The 17,836-nt window shown below is 39.8% G+C and overlaps 1 pseudogene; it reads right to left on the minus strand.

Moving 5' to 3' along the window:
- Positions 1–17,175: 17,175 nt before the first annotated feature.
- LOC102817443 lies at positions 17,176–17,507 on the minus strand (annotated as a pseudogene).
- Positions 17,508–17,836: the final 329 nt, after the last annotated feature.

Below are 17,836 nucleotides of genomic sequence, written 5' to 3' on the forward strand. Positions count from 1 at the left end.
GCTTTCACTCAAGATCCATATGATGTCAGCAAAGATATCCCTCATTCCACATCCTCTTCTGAATCCAGCTTGAACATCTGGAAATTCTCTGTCAATGTATGGTTGCAGCCATGTTTGTATTATTTTTAGCAAAACTATATTTATTTAAGATATTAATGATATTTTCTGATGAGTTCCACATTCCATTGCATCACTTTTCTTTGGAATGGGCAGAAATATGGATCTCTTCTAATTGATTGACCAGGTAACTGTCTTCACAATTTCCTGGCATAGATGAGTATCTCCAGAGCTGCATCAGTTTGTTGAAAGATTTCAATTTGCATTCCATCAGCTTCATTTTTTTATTTTGTATTGAGTCAAGATTATCAAGAAGATCAGCAGTTTTACATTCAACAAATCACACACTTTGTTTCATCTTAGTGATAGAAATCCCCTCTATGTAACAATAGTTACCCCACTTTGTCTTTTAATTCCTGCCCATGTCGTGAGCACTGACTATGTTTAAGGCTCAACCCTGGTTACAGTCTGTCCTCAGTAAAGGCTGAGTAAAGCAGAAGGGAGATTTGTATGTGCTCATCCCATGTGTGGCTAAATTAACTTTTACTGTTGTGTTAAATGCTGTCAAGTAGGTTCTGACTCATAGCAACCCTGTATTGGGTTTCCAAGGTTTGGCTGATGAGTTTGAACCACTGACTTTACAGTTAGCAGTCTAATACTTATCCTAAAGCATTGTTGTTTGTTACCATCAAGTTAGTTCTGACTCATGATGACAACAGAATGAAATGCTGTCCAATCCTGTGTCGTCTTCTTGATTATAGCACTAAATAGGACAGTATTCTTTTATGATTCATAGGCTTCTCATTGGCTAATTTTTGGATGTAGATCACCATGCCTTTCTTGTCTGCCTTAGTCTGGAGGCTCCATTGAAGCCTGTCCTTCATGGGCAACCCTACTGGTATTGAAATACCATCATCACTGCAACATACATCATCACAACAGCATAGCTCCAGAGTACAACCAATAGTCAGATGGGTGAGATTTTTCATCAGTAGCATTCTGAAGCTTTCCTGAGCATCTCTCTGTGCTCTTTCACCTGCCCTGCACCTGTGTGGTCTTACTGTGTACAACAGACTTCTCTGGGACCACACCCCCCTCCAACACAGTGCCTAGAGGTAGGATGGGATGATAAGGAAGTGCTGAACATAGAGTTTCATGACCTCAAATCCAAGGGAGAAACCTCCACCCAAATTAGAGTTATCAAGAGAAAAATCTTTCTTTCTTTCTTGGCCTTGCCAGTGCAGGGAATTCAAATATGAACTGAGGTTGTTGGTCTAACTCCTCCTCTACTCAGACAGCAGCCTCCAGATAGTTTGCGAGGAGGTTTGCTGCTGAGAAGCAGACAGCAATATGTAGACACCTGCCAGCTGGGCCATTTCTCTGCAGGCGTCTAAGAGGCTGGGAGAGATGGAGCATGACAGAGAGACAGGTCCACACTCAGCTTGCTGGAGGGTACCGGAGGCAGCGTATGCCCACTGCACACTGTAGGAAGCTGAAGGAGAACCAGTCAACCCCCAAAGGGAGAGGACAAGAGGGTGCGAGAGCGAAGGAGTAGGAGTTTGAGGGTTCTTTTTTCTTCTCCTTACTTTTCTAATAATAGTCTTAACATTTTAGAAGAAGTTGTAGATTTACAGAAAAATTGAGTAGTCCCTCTCCCTGACAATTCCTCGAAATGTCCTACATTTGTTGGAATTAATGAACCAATATCGAAGCACTGTTACTAACTAAAACCCATACTTTTCATTGGACTCCCTGGATGGTACTAATTAGAGGTTCAAATCCACTGAGGCATTTTGGAAGAAATGTCTGACAATCTACTTTGGAAAAAGAAACCCTTTGAAAATCAAATGGATTACAGTTATACTCTGAAACACACGAAGGCACCATGAGTCAGAATCAACTTGGAAGCAACTGACATACATTGCCTTAAAGTTCACTCTGCATTGTATACTCCTATGGGTTCTGACAAATGCATACTGTCATATGTCTACAATTATTCTATCATACAGTATCATTTCTCTGTCCCCAAAATCCCTGTGTTTCACTTATTCACCTCTTATCACACCCCAAGCCCTTGACAACCACCGATTTATTTATTTTTACTGTCTCTATAGTTTTGTGTCCTGGTGTGGCGCAGTGGGTTAATGCGCCAGACTGCAAAGTCATTTGAACTGCAAGGTAAGTGGTTCAAGCTCACCAGTGACTCCTCGGAAACCCTTTACAGGGTCGCTATGGGTTGGAATAGACTCGATGGCACTTAACAACAACAAATAGTTTTGTGTGGAGTCCTGGTGTGCCACTTCAGGACAATGTATTGGACTGCAAAGTCATTTGAACCACAAAGTCAATAGTTCAAATCCACCAGCTGCTCTTCAGAAACCCTATACAGGGTCAATATGAGTTGGAACCGACTCCATGGCACTTAACAACAACATTAATTTTATGTAAAGTTTTGCTTCTGTTTATTGTTTTCAGCATCTACCCTCAAGTAAAGGCACTCTGGTAGCGTACTAGTTACAAGTCAGGCTGCTAACCTCAAGGTCAGCCGTTCGAAACTACCAGCCATTCCATGGTAGAAAAACGAGGTTTTCTGCTCCCATAAAGATTTACAGTCTCAGAAACCCTATACAGGGTCACTATGAGTCAGAACTGACTCCATGGCATACCACCACCAACCTCTAGTAAGCCGACAGTAGCAAACATTCTATAAGCAAGGGACAGACACATATCTAAGGTATGGCAGGTACGACATAGGCCCTGGGTGGCACTTTAGGGAAGTTTGCCAATGAGTCGTTTCTATTGGCCATTGCAGGGTCCAACGCCAGCAGTGAGAGTTCTATTAGCAATTTAAAATTAATTGCCATAAGTGGTATTTTTCTGCAGATCTGCTGTTGTGTATGTTGCTCACTGGGTATAAATGCAGCCTGAGAGACGAGTACTCAGCTCGTTTTCTCTCTTTTTTCCCTCCTCTTGTCAGGATGCCTTCTTCAGACTCCTGTAAATAATAGCTAAAGTAGTTGTTTTCTTTTGAGAAGCATTTTGAAAGGACCAATCAAAAAACTGGTTTTGTCTGATAACCAATTTCTAATACTGAACGGTTCTGCAAGGTTTTTCTTCATCAGGGAGAGGCTGACTTAACATTACTTCACAGATGTATAGTTCCCTGCAAACAACCATGTTATCTCGTTTTTTTTTTTAACCTCAGCTGCCTTGTCTTTTATGAACTCATGTCGAAATATAAAGAGGCTTCAAAAAGTTTGTGGAAAAAAAATCCATTATCTTTTCATTCCATTTCATCAGGAACTCTTTTGAAGTCCTCTTACAGCATCCAAAGTATGGAAAAAGTGTTGCAAGGAGCACTGTGCCTAAAAATAAAACCAAACAAACCCAATACCATGCAACGAATATCATTCAAGGCACTTTAATGAAAATGTCTTTCCTCCTAGAAAGTATTTTGATGAAAAAGGTCTCAACATCTTTCTTGCATCCCCTATACCAACTATTCTGATCAGCTAGGCTCCCTTCTTCATACAACCTCCCCCACCTTGATGGTCAGTCTGTATACAATGGATTGCATTGAATCAAGATAGAAGGATGTGGTAAAGTAAAGTTCCACAGTGCTGCAGGAAGAGACAATACTTATACAAATACAGTTACTGAGCAGTCCTACTATGATCCAGCTCTTAAGAAAGAGGCCAAACTTAGTCAGTTGTCACCAAGTTGGTTCCAAGGCAGAGTATTGTTGTAAAATACACATAGGCTTGCTGTATTTTGCAACAGAGTATTGCTGCAAAATACAGCAAGCCTATGTGTTTCAAAGTAGAGCTGTGTTCTATAGAGTATTCATTATCTGACTTGCTAGAAGTAGATCATCAAGCCTTTCTTTGGAAATGCCTCTGGGTGCAACTGAACCATTAACCTTTTGGTTAGCAGCTGAGTGTGGTATCCATTTACACCACTTGTGAGAAAGAGACAATGGATACAATTCCTACCAGGAGTGCCCAACCATGAAAAAAAACAAAAAACAGTGTCTTATTTTAGTCTCCGGAATATAAGCAGGCAAATACAAGCAATTCTCCAAGTGGCAGTCCCATGCACTTAATTAATGTTGACAATTTTCTAATCACTCTTATGTTGTTTGTTTAATAGTTTCTATTAACATGATGACACGTTTTGCAACAATACTCTGCATTTGTTAAGTCCCTCTTGGTATTCCCATCTCATGGCAGTGATAAAATGTATCTCATATCTTCCTTAATATTTTGAGGTAATTATTCTCAGCTGCCATATTGCAACTGAGTTGACTTCAATGGGTATACTATTAATGGTGACAACCTGATATCTCTACATTTGCTATTATTTGAACTCAGAAACAAGAATACGTCATACATCTACATTAGTGTAAGAATTACAAAGTGACAGTGACAATGATTAAGTTGTGTTTTCAAGAGACACAGAATCAAGCTAAGTGTCACCACTGAAACAACTGAGTGTTTGTTTTAAAACCTTTTATTGTGAACTGGGTGAAGGTTTACAGAACAGATCATCAGTTTTACAGTTAACAAATCATACACTTTGTTTCATCACAATGACTGCAATCCCCTCCATGTAACAGCATCTATCCCACTTCCTCCCTGTGACTCCTGTTTCCTTTCCTTCTTCTTCCCCAATGCTTCTGAATTTTGTCCTTGGATAAATGCTGCCCTTTTGATCTTGAATGATTGGCAATTCTATGATGTGTATGTCTCACTAGTGTTGTTGCCACTAAATACCTAACTGCAAATTTTGTCTCTCATACTTCGGACATGTTGTCAGGAGGGACCAGTCACTGGAGAAGAATATCATGTTTGGTAAAGTCAGAGAAAAAGAGGAAGACCCCCAACGAGATGAATTGGTCAAGTGGCAGCATTGATGGACTCAAGCGTGGCAAAAGTAGTGAGCTTGGCCCAGGATCGGGCAGTGTTTCCTTCTGCTGTGCATAAGGTCGCTATGGGTCAGTACCGACTCAATGGCACCTAAGAACAACAACTGCTTGGCTGAAAATTGAGCCACAAGGGTGAGTTCAGTTCCAGACCTAAAGGGTGACCAATGACGATAGTTTCAAGGTGTCTCCAGAATCTACCAGATTAGTAAGACTGGTCTTTTATTATCTAGAGTTTTATTCCACATTTTCTTCCACTCTATTTAGGCCCTTATGTGATCCCATTTAGAGTAGTTGGAAATGGTAGCATAGCACCATCTGATTCTTCTAGTCTTATGATTATAGAGTGTGATGTCTGTGTCTGTTTCCCAGAATCTTCAATTTTCATAACTTTTTTTTCCTCTTCAGAGGGAGAGACAGATATTTGCACCTTAGATGACCACTTTTGAGCTTTTAATATCCCAGTCGTTACTCACTAAAGTAAAATGTAGAGCCTTGTCTTTGGGGATTATGTTATGCATTTGATAATACACCCAAGCCACTCAATGAACTGAGTGACAAACAATTTAAATTGTTTCCTATTGCTCTTGTTGTTTAGCCCACCAGTTGCTATGGCGACCCCATCTGCGTCAGAGTAGAACTATGCTCCAAACAGTTTTTATTGGCTGTTATTTTGGAAGAACATCACCAAGTCTTTCTTTTGAGGTAATTCTCCATGGAGTTCAACCACCACCCTTTTTGATTTTTGATTAGCAGTCAAACATGTAAACTTGTACACCACCTAAGGACTTCCTGTTGTTTACCTTCATTTATAATTCGCTTCCTCTCTCCTACAAAAGATTTTCCTCAAATATTTTATTTAACAAGTGGTAAAGGATCTCTGGTAGAGTAGTGGTTACAAATCGGGCTGCGAGCCGCAAGGTCAGCAGTTCGAAACTACCAGCTGTTCCATGGGAGAAAGATGAGGCTTTCTGCTCCTGTAAAGATTTACAGCCTCGGAAACCCTATGCAGGGTAGCTATGAGTCAGAACCTACTCCACGGCACATAACAACATTGGTCAGTCTGGAGTCCTGGTGTGGCACTATATGTTAATGCACCGGATTGAAAAGTCATTTGAACCAGAAGGTTGGCGATTCAAGCTCACCAGTTGCCTCTTGGAAACCTGATACAGGGTGTTATGGGCCAAAACCAACTCGACAGCTCTTAACAACAACAACGTTGTTCAGTCTGTATTTCACTATCTACCAAATACAAATAATAATGATCAACTGAAAAATTTCCCTATTTTAGATCATTTTCCACTCTTTCTTTTCCTTGATATTGATTATGTGTGGCACTATAGGATAAGCATTGGACTGCTAACCACAAGGTCAGTAGTTCAAAACCACCAGCCACTCCTTGGAAACCCTATATTAGGATCACATTGAGTTAGAATCATAGCCTTTAGTATAGGTTGCACCTTAATGAAAAGAAAACAAAAATCCTCACCACTGAACCAATAAATAAGATCATGATAAATGAAGAAAAGATTGAAGTTGTCAAAGCCTTCACTTTGGATCCAGTAAAAACACTATGGAAGCAGGAGTCAAGAAATTGAAGGATATAATACATTAAGCAAACCTACTGCACAAAACCTCTTTAAAGTGTTTAAGAGCAAAGAGTCAGTTTGAGTACTAAGGTGTGTCTGACCCAATACATGATATTCTCAGGCACACCTTAGTAGCTTCAGTTGCATGTGAAAGTTGCATGTAAATGGATAAGGAAGATCGTAGTAGAATAGATGCAATTGAGTTATGGTGTTGGAGAAGAATATTGAAAATACCTTAGACTTCTAGGAGAACAAAACATCTGTGCTGGAAGAAAGTGCAGCCAGATGCTCCTTAGAAGCCAGGATGATGAGATTTCATCTCTTACACTTTGGACATTATCAGAGCCTCTGGAGAGGGACATCATGCTTCATAAACTGGAGAGTCAGCAAAAAAGATGAAGAGCCTCAACTAGATGGATTGTGCTCAACTAGTGGCAGCAGCAATGGGCTCAAGCTTAACAATGATTGTGAGGATGGTACAGTCAGCGTTTTGTTCTGTTGTACACAGGGTCTCTGTGAATCAGAACTGATTCAGCAGCACCTACCAACGAATTGGAATCCACTCAACGACACTTAACAACAACAACAATAATCCATTTTAGGAAATTATTTATCACAACCTTAATTCTCATAGAATTATGTTGTTGTCAAGTGCCCTTGAGTTGCTTCCAATTCATAACGAGCCTGTATAGGGTTTCTGAGGCTGCACTTTATAGAAGCAGAAAGCCTCATCTTTCTCCTGCAATACAACACTACAGAGTGAGTATAATTACATCAATTGAATTTCGGAGGGGAGACAGACAAAAAGAAATTGAGAAAGAGGTTAAATTTAGGAATGTATTGAAGCTGACCTGCACCAACTTTCAGGAACCAATCATGAGCATCTTACCTGTGTGGTCAGTGACATCATATCTGTTGCTTGAAATTGACAATGGTGAGAATATTTGCACCATAAAAATTGGCAAATACTATAAATCAGAGTTTGTTCAACATTTACCAATGCAAGATTGATGAGTGAAACTAATATGAGCAAGCAGTTGAGTTGAGATTTATACTCCATTCTAACACCAAACTGGATGGGAAATGCTGATCAAAGGTCTGCATTATTTTGTTCAAGTTTTGCCATAAAAGTCTATGTCCTTAGCAAAATCTCTTCATGTGTCTGCCCTACATTTCATCATTTATAGCTTGCAGCTTATGAATAGAGATTCAAAATTGAAACTAAAAGCATAAGAATTACAGAAAAGTATTATCAATATGTTCTTATTTAGTAAGAGCAAGAATTCTGAGCTTCAGTAACCACCTCCACATACAACTCGTATTTGCTTATTAGAATAGAAAACAGCCTTCTTCTTCCCCATTGTGGTTGTCTCTGACTCACGCGGCCAACATAATGAAATGCTGCCCATCCTGCACCATCCCTATGATTGGATGCAGTTCAGATTATTGTGGTCCATAATGTTTTCATTGACTCAGTTTTGCAAGTAGATTTCCAGATCTTTCTTTCTAATCTACTTTAGTCTGGAGACTGCTAAAGCCTGGTCTGTATCATAGCAATACACAAACCTCCACTGACAGATAAGTAGGGGGTGCACATGAGGTGAATTGGCCCAGTCTCCTCCATCAAAGGTGAAAATTCTACCACTCCTCCTTCCTCTCCATCACTTCCTCTTTAATCCCTCCACCTTAGGTAAGGTTCCTCCAGAAACAGACTGATGTGTATGCAAGTGGTTTATTGTGAAAGTACAAATTAAGAGAGAGAGAGGAACAAAAGCAAGTATGTGATTTTAGGAGAAATCTCAAAAGAGGTCAGGAACACACATTATATCACAGAGTTTGTTTGGCTTCAACTCAAGAAATCTGGACTTTTATTCTTCATGGTACGCAGCTATTAGCTCTGGGGAAGAGGAATGGCAACCTCCCAGGCACTTTCGGATCCCTGAATTGGTGAGGTGTGCCCACCTTTGAAACTCATAAGTCATAGCCAAGCTTGGGAAGATGGATGTCCCAACAATGTCCACCATACTTCTATACATCGCGCTTTACTGAGAATTCTACTTTGCACAGGCTGGCTGAGGTGAATGTGGCTTTTTCTCAGAACACTTAAGAGGTTTTGTGTATTTACTTCTTGGTATAATGAGAGCATATTAGAGAATTAGCCATCACACCACCTATTACTGTTAGTTAGTTCCAACTCATGGCAACTCTGTATGTGTCAGAATAGAACTGTGCTCCAAAAGACTTTCACTCAATGATGTTTCAAAAGTAGATGGTCAAGTCTTTCTTACAAGGTGCTTCCAACCTCTCAGTTAGCAGCTGAGCATACTATTTTCACCACTCAGAGACTTTTGGGAATTAGAGGAGCTCTGGTAGCGTAGTGGTTACGAATTGGGCTGCGAACCTTAAGGTCAGCGGTTCGAAACTACCAGCTGCTCCGTGGGAGAAAGATGAGGCTTTCTACTCCAGTAAAGATTTACACCCTCGGAAACCCTGTACAGGGTCGCTATGGGTCGGAACCGACTCGATGGCACTTAACAACAACAACAACAACATATATACACACACACACACACACAGAGACACATACACACAGACACATGCATACACATACAGAGAGAAAAAACACAAGTGGTAGACTCCACATCCAGAACTGAACCGACCCTAAAAAAGAGAAGGTCACTCTGAAAAGAGACACAGTATATGTTTCTCAGTGAGCCATATGGATTTATTCACATTATGACAAAAACCACATTAGTTGACATGTTTTCTTTATATATTCCTCCCCACTCCAAATAAGAATAAAAGCTATGCAACCAGAATACTTGAACAAAAGGAAGTTTGTATCACTCTTTTAGTCTGCCCAGGAAAGAGATAGCTTCACATTTCTGAGTAGGAACTTAAGCTAAATAAAGTTCAAAGCTCTCCCTTTAACCATAAAAATCATTCATGCCACAGGAACCATGACACATTGAGAAATCTCTTTACTGTGCCTGCATTATTTTCATGAAATCCTAATATGCTTCTTGTTGTTGTTGTTAAGTGCCAACGAGTCGGTTCCGACCCATAGTGACCCTGTATAAGGTTTCTGAGAAGCAACTGGTGGACTTGAACTGCTGACCTTGCAGTTCAAACGGCTGTGCAGTCTGGCGCATTAACCCACAGCGCCACACCAGGACTCCTTGGTATGCTATAATTTCACTTACGATAAATGTGCAGTTCATACATGCACAGGTTTATCCCAAACAAAATGTGTTTAAACACATCTCTGTAGTCAGTAGATGGCTGCAGACAAGCTCTCTCAGTAATACAGTCGTCTTAGTCTTGTGAGGCTATTTTCAAAAAACAGTCCAATCAAAACAGTGGCTTTTGAGGGGATTAGCTAGGCCCATTAAATTCAAGACAGAGAAATCAGTTAAAAAAGATAAGGTAGATTATTTTTTTTCTTTTTTAATTCCAAAAGAATAATCTTGATAGATTTTTCTTGAAGGACCTAGAACAATCATGGGGACTTATTAGGAAGAAGTTTTAAGAAAATGGAAAACGACATTGGTGAAAAATAGACCAGGAAAATTGTGTCAAGGATTTTTTTTCCATCATGACAATGAAGTTGATCATTCTTTGAGGGTAGCAAGGGCTATCCTACAATAATTTTGTTGGGACACCTTATGCCATCCACCCCACAACCCTGATCTTGCTCCTTCAGACTTCTTTCTATTCTCTAGACTCAAAGGATATTTAAAAAGAGCACAATTTGAGTCCCTTAAGGATGCGAAAACTGCTATTTTGACATTTTGTGAATAGAAGAGCGGAATTCATCTGAAAAGGGTTAGAGAGATGGAAACACAGCCTTCAGAAGTGTATCATTCTAGATGGAGGAGATGTTGAGAAGCCATAGCTTCACATCTTGATGGTTTTGTTTAATTAAGGTATCTATGATTCTGCAGCAATGTTGTTTGACTTAGCCCTAGTTTGACATAAGAATTACTACCTTAAGGTGTCCACTGGAAAACTGCGGCACCATTGAAGTAGATACACCAATCACTGCTTTGAAATAATACTCTGCTGCATACAAACTAAGATTTAGTGTGAATAGTTTAATGAATTACTTTGTTTTGAATCTAAGCAGCCATTTAACAAATAGTGCTCATCATTGCAAAAAAAAAAAAAAAATGACTATTTTAATTTTTTAACCCTTACAGTGTGCAAGGGACACAGTGATTGCATACGATAAGCACTGGACTATGAACCACAAAGTCAGCGATTTGAGCCTACCAGCCACTCCACAGGAGAAAGATGAGGCTTTCTGTTCCAGAAAAGATTTTTAAAAGCCTCAGAATTCTTATACAGGGTCTCTATGAGTCAGAACTGACTCGACAGCACTTAAATGACAACAACATACCATGCAAGCTCATGCTAAAAACCAAAACTGTTCTTCCAGTTTACTCCTTTTATTTAAAAATGCAATAGACAATATCAATGTGAAATAGTTGATAACAATTTTTAATAATCATTCCTAAGGGGGGAAAAAAAAATAATTCCAGGAGGCCTGGGTAGACATCTGGTCATCATTAAGAAGACTGATTTTATCAGACAACTCATTTTGCTTAATTAGGGGGATAGCTGGCAGGTCTTTTCTTACTGAAAAAAGTGTTTCAAGAAGTTCTTAACTGTACCAATAAAACCATTTTGTCATTGTTTTATTGACTATCAGTAAATTCCAAGGTATTATCCCCAGGAGCCAATTCAAGTTCCAGGACTTGGTGCAAATCTATCTTAAACTGAGAACAACTTAAGTAAAAATAATAAGATGAATCTATGTCTCCGTGACAATTTTACATAAGGAAATTTCATGGTGAGGTATGATGCTTCCTTTAAGTGTGTTCATTTCCTCATGGGTTGGCATGGTATCAGCAATGGGCTCAAGCATAACAACAGCAATTATGAGGATGAGGCAGAACCTAGCAGTATTTCCTTCTGCTGTGCATTGGGTCTCTATGAATCAGAACCAACTCCACAACACCTAACAACAACAAGTGATTTAACAATTTCCAATTAGCAACCGCCAAATTACCCTTAAGCTGAGAAGATGACTTCAGAAATCATAACAAATGTTTTATTTGTACAAACACAAACTGTTGTTTCACATAAAATTCAAAGGAAAAGGAACACAGACTGATAGTCTCAAAATTCAATGTATATATATAATTATCCAAAAGTTTAGAAAGGAATTAGGCTTGCAGTACATGAGACAAGTAAATGATCAGTTTAGATGGAAACCAATCTAAGGCAAAAACTGAGTGTGCACTGAATGATTTTCAATCTGTTGGGACCGGGCTGGTGAAAGGAAATGGGGGTAAGACTCTTGTGATACAATGGTGAATAATCGCCTTCAGGTCTGACTGTGAGGTTAGAAAATGTACAGGTAGATGTTTTGTTTTGTTTTTACAAAAGGAGGAGAGTGAATGATTTTGTAGTCTAGGAGCGGAGGTCCCTGGAACCATCAAGTGAGAAGAGTGGAGAGCAGGACCCTACCCAGAGAATCAGTGATGCCAGGGATGGAGACAGAAAAGATGATGTAGGCAGATCGAGTGGCTGAGGACAATGGACTCAGGGCAGGAGAGGGGCTGTATGCTGGCGGCCAGGGGTCGGGCCTGTGTGGTGTGCCCTTTGGGGCTATATGATGATACATGGAGGAGATTGTAATCATTGCAATGAAACAAAATATGGAGATAAGATAGGATGAGTGTAAAGCTGATGTTATCCCATGCAAACCTCACAATAAAAACTTTAATAAAACAAAAAAAAAACCTGAGAGTGCAACGTCTCAATGTCTCACTCCATCACTGCTAGGAGTTCTGATACTTTAATAGGCACCTCAAGCAATTATTGTCAGGTAATATTCTTTTTTTTTCCTCATCCTGGATAGAAAGTGAATTCCAGTCTTTGAATTCAAATATTCCCCAAGAACCCTGCGGAGGCTATCCGCAGCTCATAGGTCTAACAACTCTATTGGAGGAAGAAATAGTAATAATTGGCTCCCATGAGTCTTGACTTGCAATAGTTCAGGAATGGAAACAACTGATTGAACAGTGTGGTCAACCCACGAGACTAGGGAGTACCATTTGACAGGAAACAACCAGATAAACAAGCTGGAGTGTCTGCCGCTTCCTAATTCACCAAGTGGCTTACGAGTGGGTGTGCATACACACTACCAAGCCTGGAAGAAATCCAGTCAGAACTTTCCAACATATTGTTGCTTGCTAACAGTGAAGAAGGATGCTGTAAGCTATGCCTTGTTGTTGTTAAGTGCCAACGGGAGTCAGTTCTGACTTATAGTGACCTTGTATAGGGTGGGTTTGAACTGTTGATCTTATGGTTCAAAGTCCAGTACTGATGCTACAGCACCACAGCAGACATCCAATCTATGTCTCAGCAAGACTTATTCTTAGTGTCCGTGGCCTGTCAGTGTCTGTTCTCATAGTCTGACCAGTTGGCCTGCCATCACACTAACTAGCATGCCTTACACAAATATCTTGTCCTCTGCATAAGCTGAATTGTTTTTTAATGTCAATATTTCCTTCCTTAATTTGTTCCTTCCCACACACACACACAAAAAAAAAATTAACTGGAATGGTACAGGCATCAAATGTTAAAGCCTTCTTAAAGAATTAATTTATGTGCAAGAGCAATATTATTCTGGCATGATGGGAGATTTTCCCCTGATATTACTATCATAGCCTGATGTTTTTATTGTGGTAAATTATACATAACATAAACTTGATTATTTTCACCATTTTAAGTATATAACTCACTGGTGTTAATTATGCTCACAATGTTGCACAACCATCACAACTCAGCTGATTTTTATTTTAAGGGAAGATAACAGAATAGCCATTAACACATGATGATGTTATTATTACACATGATTTTAGCCAAAAGGCTGAGAGTCCTGGTGTGGTGCTGTGGGTTAATGCACTAGACTGCAAAGCTGTTTTGAACATTTGGGTAAGAGTTCTAGTCTGTTATTCAAACTTCCACCAATTACTTGAAAGGCTGAACGTTTTCTACTCTGGTTTTCTTATCTGTAAAATTTGAAAACCAACGTTTCTACTGGCTGTGTACCTTCTCCAGGGGAGAAATCCTATCTCACAGAGGATATTAACCCACTCAGTGGTTTAAAGATAATGAGATCATCAACAAAAGTACAACTCACACCCAACCACAGGATGAAACAACACTCGACTCACATGGAGAAGAGACAGAACAAGGTTAGCTTTGATAATGGGCATCTGTCCCCCATGGCCTATGGGCTACTCCACACAGTAGCACAAATATTGAGATGGCCACTCACACCCATCTTGTGCTGCAGGAGAGGGATCCAGTTCCCACTCTTCTGTGAACGATGGTGGAAATGGAGTTATGTAAGTGCCATATAAAACACACATTTAAGCTAAACAATACCTGGGAATGTTGACATGTGCTCAGGCAAAAGGAGAGAGGGAAATGCTGAGAAGCTTCTAGCTACTATGTGGTGTCTTTGGTCAAGATGACTCAGTAAAAGGGAATCTGTCCATACTCTCATCCCATCCAAGAAGATAAGCTGACACCTCTCATTCTAAGCACAGAAATCATTTGTTAGTTACAGGAAAAGCAATGGGCAGTCTGACAGCCCCTTTTCTTTTTCAGTGACCATAATCTGTAATAAACTAGAAGATCCCCAGTATCAGGTAGTGAGTTTGTTTAAGGAAAAATTTAAAAAGAGAATTTAAAAGTAATGTTAAATAACAACCACAGAAAGGTGATTATGGAGTCATTATAAACACTGTTCACTGAGCACCTCTTACATTCCACAGATGTCAACTATGGGCTTCCATGGGCTTTATTGGTGTAATAGAGCCAACAGGTTATTATTTTAGCACCAGATTGACTTTTCACCACTTCACCCTTCTCAGAGATCTGGGCTGAGCTTTTAGAGACTGGTAAACCAGTTACTGTTGAGTCTATTCTGCCTCAGTGTGGCCAATGGGTGTCAGAGTAATGTTCCAAAGGGTTTTCAATGGCTGATTTTGGGAAGTAGTTTGTCAAACTTTTCTTATGAAGTACATCAGGCCAAATTAAAGCCTCCAATATTTTGGTTAGCAGTCAGAGACTGGTAAGGTAAGGAAATGGTAAGATGAACATTGCAAAGTCTCTTGTGAGGTTGCACAAATGAAATGTGTTTAGTGGCATAAATGAATCAGTAGGTAGATTGGGTAGGTCTTCAGTCAAATGGCATTAGGAATAATAAACTAAGTGAATTGTATTTCCATAGGATCTATGTCTGAGGGTCTCAAAAAAAGTGGAGCAAGAAGGTAATATAAGGAACATGGGGATCTGGTGAGTTTATCAAGCCATGCAGATATGTAAAACCTCTCATCATCCTAAACCTCTAATAAAGTTTGCTGCATATAAATAAATGCCTTATGTGGGCAGAAGGACTCAAGTTCCACAACAGGCCAGAATGCAGCCAGAATAGAAGACAGACATACTGGACAAGAAAAATTGAAGGGGTCCAGTAGAAACTGATGTGGCGCTGTGGGCTAATGCATCAGACTGCAAAGTCATTTGAACTACAAGGTCGGTGGTTCAAGCTCACCAGCTGCTCCTTGGAAACTCTACACAGGGTCGCTATGGGTAGGACTCGACTCGACAGTACATAACACTAGCAGCAGAAACTGAACCACAGAGACAGAGCTTGTTAAAAGAGACTTGTTGTTAAGTGCTGTTGAGTCGATTCTGACCCATAGCCACCCTGTGTAGGGTTTCCAAGGAGCAGCTAGTGAGCTTAAACCACCGACCTTGCAATTCAAATGGCTTTGCAATCTGTTGCATTAACCCACAGCGCCACACCAGCCATGAAATTCACAGAAATCTTGAAGGTAGTGCACTTCATAGGATAAGAAGCAATAGAAAGATCTCACTTTTCTTTTCTTTTTTCGTCTAACAGAATAAGAAGACCTGAAACATCACCTGACTTCGTCATGCCAAAATCCTATAAAGTACAAACTGTCATTCCCATCTTCTATCTTTCTATTCCGTAATGGTCCAAGTAAGAAATTAACACTGCAGTTTAGGAATAAAAGAAAAGAGGACTGGGAGATGTTCATTATTTTCCATGATGCCAGTCAAAGAGCCACCACCTTGGGCAAACAGTATCAAGGATCATTGCTTGGAATGCAGGTGACAGATTGGTGGTGCCTACCACTGATTTCCCAAATGGAGAGATCTTAATAGAAGCTGTCTTTACCCATGAGCAGTAGGGAGTGGAATTTCATATTATCATTGTTATGATGTTTCTCCGGTCTTTCACAATCGGGCCTGGGCACTACAATTCTATTGTGCTACCTGGGTACCAGTCAAGAAAACTACGATGTACTTTTACATTATTCAAAAGGTTTTTATGGAATCATTTGGTATTGTTGTTGTTGTTAAGTACTGTCGAGTAGGTTCTGTCCCATAGCAACACTGTACAGGGTTTCTGAGGTTGTAAATCTTTACAGGAGCAGAACTCCTCATCTTTCTCCTGCGGGGCAGCTGGTAGTTTTGAACTGCTGGCGTTAAGGTTCACAGCCCAATTCGTAACCACTACGCTATTAAGAGCCGTCAAATTGGCTCCAATTCATAGCGATCGTGTATATGGTTTTCAAGGAGCGATTGGTGGGTTTGAACTGTTGCTCTTGTGGTTGGCAGTTTAGTGTATATCCTAAAGCCCCAAATCCTATAAAAATTTAGTCTTTAGCTTGATTATTAAAAGAAAGAAACAAGCAATGACAACAACAAAAGTCCCAATACTCAGAAATGTTCTATTCTTTTCAAATTTGTCTAGGATTTTTTTTTCTACATTTTGCTTTTTATAAAAGGAAAAAAGAAAAAGTAAATGAAAAACTTTCAAAGGATTCATGACCCCATCAGAAAAAAAAAAAAAAAAATTCTTTTCCACAGTGTCAGTGCTAAATGTCATCTGGTACTTTTAAATTTATTATGTTTCAGTGCAAAGAAAGTGAAGAATATCAAAGACTCAAGGACACAATTAGCCCAAATGATTAATGGACCACATCAACCACAGTCTCTGCTAACCTGAGACCAGAAGAACTAGTGTGCCCAGCTACCACTATAGAACACTCCTTTTTTAAAAAATTTTTTAACGAATTTCTCTTTTTATTTTCAGACTTAAGAAAATAAAATTTCCATCATTCTGCATATGACTAGAAAAGTAACACTTAATTTTATCATCAAGCAGAATATATAACAGAAATAATGTGTTATCAACAACTACATATTTTAGTTACTCATTTAAATGAAGCAACATTCAATATCATATTCACATGGGGTTACAGTTTTCTCTGGGCCCCACGGGAAAAGCAGAGTGGTGTTCGCTTTCCTATGTATTCCAGCCAACATAATAGGCTTGCAGTAGTTTTAAGAGCCATCTGAAATCATTCTGTTTAATTCACAACTTAGTTCAGGAAAAGTTAAGAGATCCGAGGACAGGAATTTTAAAAAGGTTCCTAGCAAGATCCAGAAATCTGCCCTCATCTCGGCTCCAAAAAAGCAGCATCTATGGATAATTCACCTGTCCAGGGAGGGCACCTTTTGTAAACTGGTAGGATTTAGCTGAGTTTTGTCTATTATTTTCACAGCAACTTCTCTACCAGTTAGAACATGTCTTGCCAATTTCACTTTGGCAAAGTTTCCTTTCCCTATTGTTTTTTGTAAATGATAATTTCCAATGTGAGGCTGTGTTCATCTGCTGCTGATGTAATGGAGTTTCTACACTGGGGAATGTTCTGTCTGCTACTTGACTTGGTAGGCTGGCTGTGCAGTTTAGTATATCCATCCACAAACGTGTGATTCTCCATGTCCTGCTCGTTCACCCTGGCCAATGGCATCCCGGCTCACATTTTGTGCCGGCAGTGGTCGGGCTGAGGTGCGAGTCGTCAGGACACGAGGCAGGTCACCACGGCATGGTGCAACCTAGACTGCTTTTACTGCAATCATAATGGAAGGTCCTAGACAGAGTGGCAGAAAAATCTAGAATAATATTCAAAACTATTAAAAAGACCAGGCTATGACCAAGACTATGACCCTTTGTTGTTGTTGCTGTGAAGTGCCATCGAATCGATTCCGACCCATAGCGACCCTGTATGGAGTTTCCAAGGAGCAGCAGGTGAGCTTGAAATACTGAGCTTGCAGTTCAAACGGCTTTGCAGTCTGGCGCATTAACACACAG

The sequence above is a fragment of the Chrysochloris asiatica genome, unplaced genomic scaffold (genome assembly GCF_000296735.1).
Source record: "Chrysochloris asiatica unplaced genomic scaffold, ChrAsi1.0 scaffold00014, whole genome shotgun sequence".
NCBI lineage: Eukaryota > Metazoa > Chordata > Mammalia > Afrosoricida > Chrysochloridae > Chrysochloris > Chrysochloris asiatica.